Source organism: Cucumis sativus, chromosome 5 (genome assembly GCF_000004075.3).
Source record: "Cucumis sativus cultivar 9930 chromosome 5, Cucumber_9930_V3, whole genome shotgun sequence".
Classification (NCBI taxonomy): domain Eukaryota; kingdom Viridiplantae; phylum Streptophyta; class Magnoliopsida; order Cucurbitales; family Cucurbitaceae; genus Cucumis; species Cucumis sativus.
In genome coordinates, this window is record NC_026659.2 from 23,990,679 (window position 1) to 23,996,678 (window position 6,000).

The following is a 6,000-nucleotide window of genomic DNA, read 5'->3' on the forward strand; positions in this document are numbered from 1 at the left end:
CTTGAATTTACATCAGAAAAGGGGAGACCATGGTGGGCCATTTCTTTGGAGTTATGGCCATTAATTACTTTGTAAATATATTCTTATTTTTCTTTAAATTAATAGTGGAAACAATCTTTATTTATCTTTAAGGTGACATAATTAACTAGGCAAAATTTAATTTCATATACCCTTCCTCCATCAAAGTTAACTTCAATTTTGAGAACTAAATTGAAGTTTAACTTAATTGGTTAATTGCCTTTTTGAGAACTAAATCAGTTTTGCAAATAGGTATCTCTCAAAAGATTGTCGAGAATTTAAGGTGTATTTAACATAAATTTGTGAATGATTTTGATGATTTTTTTTTTCAAGAAAAATATTTATAATAGACAATAAACACTTTAAAAACTTAGATTTATGTCAAAAAAAAGTTATTATTCTCTCGCACTTCTCTTTCAAATTTATTCAAAGTGTGGGTTTATTATTAAGATATTATTATATAAAAACAATATTTGTGTGATATCTTGGTCTATTTACTATGAAATATGATAGATTAAGATAGACTATTCGTGGTCTTTGTTATGATTTGAAATAATTTTCTATTTTTTAAAAGGAATTTTGAAACAACGGGATGTCAAATAAAAATGTTAAGTTCCGATTTAACAAAAACGTCGATATATAGAAATATCGATAAAATGTTTTCTTTTCTCACTAATTATACACTAATATTACACTTAAAATGAAATTTGAATTAAGTTTGATATACTAAAAACTGTACATCAACAATATATACTCAAATGCAATATGAATTAGTTTTGATTAAAAAATTAAAATACCAATGCTATACTTTTAAGTATGCCATTTTCAATAATCTACTTCATATACACTATTTCAACTATATTGTTGTTATATATATTTTTTTTATCTTTCTCTTGGAATTTGGTATATATTACCCTACTTAGTTACAAAATATGAAGGGTTTGTATACTAAATTAAATATAATTTACAAAATGAAAATTACTGTAAATGACGTTAAAAATATTAACAAAATAAAGCATTTTGGGTTGTTCTAGTATATATATTTTTAAATGTTCCTTATAAAAACCATATAAAATCCAAACAAAAAGCAAGAAACTAATTAATATACTTGATATATTTTCATATTACTCAATCCAAGCTATAGCATCAAAATGATTAGATAAATTTTTTGTTTGAAAATATAAGAAACTAACACCAAAACCTGAATAAAATCGTATAGAAAACTATCAAACTAATTGAAGGGAATGAACTATATATTATACAATTAAAATCATGATATATGTTGGTTGGAAAATTAGTATACATTATAGAAAATACATAAATTAATTTGACATACAAGAAATAGAGTATATTAGTAATTAACTGATACAAAATAAAAAAAAAAAAAAAGTACAACCAACCACAGGACTGATATAGTAAATATAAAATATAGCTAAAAATACACATAAAACATAGTAAAATTAAAAATAATAGAAATATATATGTAGAAAGCTATATTTAATCCGTTAAAAAAAGGGAAAGAAGATATAAAAATACTGATATAAATATTAAATACTCTTAAGGTTGGGGAGAGAGAGCATGTGAAAGGTATAGGGGAAGCTTATTTATTTATTAATGAATAATTTAAGTGAGAGAGAAGAGAGAAGGTTAAGTAATTAAAAAGAAAAAAGAAAAAGAAAAAGGACGTCAATCACGCAAACATCCTAAAACAAAATTACTCATCATCTCCACGTAATCTGGGCCCTACTTCTTCACTTTCTCTAAAATTCCATTCATTAATTTCATTTCATTTTTATTTTTCTCCAATGTCTTATCTGACTAAGCTTCCATGTTGACTTCTATTCACTCAATTTAAAAGAATATTTATATATATATATATATATAAAGAGAGAGAGAGAGAGAGAGAGTGGGAAGAGAGGGGGGAATTTGCAACATGCGTATCTACTTACAGATATGAGAGATGAATTAGATAGCGACACGTGGGACCATTCACAAGTGATTTCGGTGACAGACGGTGATAGATAGATAGATGGATGGATTTTTCTTTTTCTTTTTTATTTATTCATTTATTCGAATTATTATTGGGAGTTTTAATTAAAATTGTTGCATGCATGGAGATGGAAAAAGATACTTTTGACTTTTTTTTTTATTTGAGACACAAAATTAATTCAAATTTTTAGAGAGAGAGAGAGAGAGAAAAAAAAACTAAACAATACTTTGTCTTTATTTATTATTATATTTTCGTCGGTTGCCTTTCTTCTATCTTCGGATTTTGGAAATACCAACCCAATAAAACCAACCCACAACCACATTATTTTATTTTTCTAATAAGAATTTCCGTAATTAAAATATATAAATAATAAATTTAGTGAAGATATTTAGGATGAATATTAATGTTAAATTTTGTTATATTTGAAAAATGTATTTATATATGTTATAAGAAATCAGGAGAGAAAATGAGTAATTGGGGGTAGGAAAAACCCAATTTTGAAACTAAGTACAGAAATTTATATCATTATGATATCTTTAATTCTTACCAACTATTGTGAGAAAAAGGCTAGAAATTTTTCTTAACTTGAGAGTGGGGTTAATGGATTTATATTCTTCACTAAAAAGTCATATATGGTAAAATTTTAAAAGAAAATTCATCTAATCACTTCAAAATTGGTAAGAAAAATATGTACCTAAGTCGTGTTTTAAGTGTGTAAGAAATCTTTTGACGTAAAATAATAAAATAGGAAAAAACTGATGTATATATTAAATTATAAATTTGATCTACATTTATAGTTTAAAGAAAATTAGAATTTAGTTTTTATTTCTATTGTTTGAAAAATCTTATAAATAATTGATGCTATTAATTGAATATTTGAAAATATTTCATTTTAAAAACAACCATTTTAACAAAAATGATTTGTTAATGGTTGATTGGTTAAGAGTCACTCTTGTACAAATGATTATAATGTTTGATTCTATACACTTTTAAAATTTATTTGTAAGATAAAAATTTAGTGATTTTCATGTCATGTTTGAGATTGAATTTTAAATAATTATTTTGAAATAAATTATTTAATTATAATTAGTTTTGAATAAATGCGATCAATTAAGATAATATTAGTTTCATATGTACAACTTTACCATTTTTATAAGATATATGAACTACTCATCTAGTTGTTAATTTAATTTTAAAATAAAACTTCATATTTATCTAATAGTATCACAGAATTCATGAAATCTAAACAAATATTCAAATAACAAAAAATGATCGTACAAGAATATCAAATCCAAATCAAAGGAAGACACACAATCTTAAAATGCATAGACTATTTTAATTATGATCTTTAAAATTGCATATTGAAGATATAACAAAGTTTATTATCAATAGACTTTTATTCATTATAAACTTTTATGATCTATCAGTGATGAATCAATATATACTATATGATTTATCTATCAGTGACTTTTATATAGATTTTGACAAACTTGGTTATATTTACAATTTATTTAAAATATTGTGATATAGGTTAATAGTTTGAATGTCATTCCTACTTTTACAACTATTTTAGATTTTGTGGAAGAGAGTATAAAATTTGAATGACGACACACGTCAAGAACTATCTCACTCCAAATGTCCATAGGTGGCTAAGGCTACAAAATAACTATTTGTTTTAGTTAACGACGGCATGTGAAGAGAAAGAATTCTACTCATTCATTCTTTTCCCCCAACATTTAATGCTTTAACTAACAAACTTAAACTTAAAAAAGTTTTCATTATGAACAATCAAATTACTATTTAACATCAATTTATACTCCCACACTTAGAGAGAGGTTTAGATCCACTCAGTATTGAATTAACAACAGGAAGTAATTGCAGTGTATAATAGTTTTAAAGATAATTATTAAGTAAAAATAGTGTTAAAAATAGAGTAAACACTCTACCCTACTAGACTTTTATCAATATTACTATGAATTATTCTATTTGTTAGTATTCATCATTGTTAGAATATAAAAACAATCTTGCTATATTTTATAATTTTATTGATTAATTTTGATGTATTTTAAAACTATTCTTAATTAAATTAACACTCGAAAAGAATCACAAATATAATAAAATATAATTTATACGTAATAAACTCCTATAATTGGTTATAGATTAGTGTGTGATTAATTAATAAACTACCACCACTGATATAATCTATAATTAACAAATTTTAATATTTGAATTTAATACTTTGTTATACAATTATTAAATAATAATTGATTTAAATTATAAATTTTTATAATTGTATCAATTATTTACCTTCTCATTATCCAACATTTTGTTTGAAACAACATTTTGGTAAGATGACTTATAACTATATGAATTAGACTTCAATTTTTATAATAAAATTAATAATATTATTTGAATTTCCTTTCATAAATCAAACTCTAATTATATATCATTTTTTTAAAAAAAAAAACTGACATTTAATGTATAGATGATTTTCAAATATAATTACAACGTATGATCTAATTAGTTTATTATATTGTGTAAGAGTTTAATTGATATAAATTATAAGTTTTCATTTTATCAAACATACACGTCTTTTTTCTCTAGAGAAGCACTAAAGTATGAATGTATATATATGTGACCTTTCTTGACCAATTTATTTGTTTAAAACAAATCCAATAACTCTGCCAAAATCACGTCAAGTGGCTATTGGAGAACATATATTAGTTATAAGCCTAGTTGGCTGACACTTGAAATAAATAAAAGTATACATTATTCCAAAATACATTTTTTAAAATAAAATATTCCACTAGTAATTGGACAACCATGCCATTATCTTCTCCAATATTACAATTAATAGTTATATATATATATATATATATATATATATTGTATATACTGATTTAATGAGTATAAATTTAACAAAACAAAACCATACTTCAATTCTTAAATAATTTTGATTAGTATAGCACTATATGATAATTTTGTGACTAGATCTCGTAATTGTCGGTTGAGGACATAATTTCAAAATTTTACGAGTAATAATAGTTACGTTTGTTTTGTAGCACATAAATTATTCTTCATATTTTAAATTACAAAATTTAGTTAGTTGAATAATCTTTTTAATTAATCAAAAGATTCTACCTTTACTTTCCTTTAGCAAATTTTATATTCATGCCTAAGAAATTAGATGAGGTTTATTTATTTAATTCTTATTTTGTCTTTTACTGAAATATAATTGTGTATTAAATAGATGAATTATTGGAAAAGGTGGTTTTAGTAAAAAATAAATATCATATTCTAAACTATGCAATTTTTAAAACAAAATCCCACCATTTTGGCACATTTTTTCTCTTATATACATGAATTTAATTAGTCAAGGGTTAAAGTTAGATTTTGGAATATTTTAAAAAATGTAAGTTATGATTATATCATATTGAATAACCCAATTTATATGTGTTTATCGTTACGTCATTCTCACAATTAGGTTTATTGATTTCCATATTAGTTTAACTTGGATAGTGCCTAGTGTTATATTCATCTAAATGTCTTAGTTGAAAAATTGTTTCGATGTTTCTTTACTTTTCTTTCTTGTTTTTTAGAGAATACGCACCATTATTTATGCAATTTAAGCTATTAATTGACACAATTAATGATTCATTTTAATTTGAAATGATATAATAATGGAATGTTGACTAATTAAATTGTTAAAGAATACTTGATATATATTAACATATAATCTTCATAGTATATGTTTTAATTCTTCTTTTGAGGGATCTTATTTGATTTTGTTTGATAGAAATATATTATATAAAACTCCCAATTGTGGTTCATATTGACTATTTGAATGCTTTAATTATTATTATCTAAAAATCTTCCTAAATATATTTTTCACTATTGTTTAATTTACTTGGATCACTAATTCAAATGTTTAATGGAAAATATCATTAACTTGACTTCCTCACATTAAATATCTTTCTCCAAAATTATGTTCA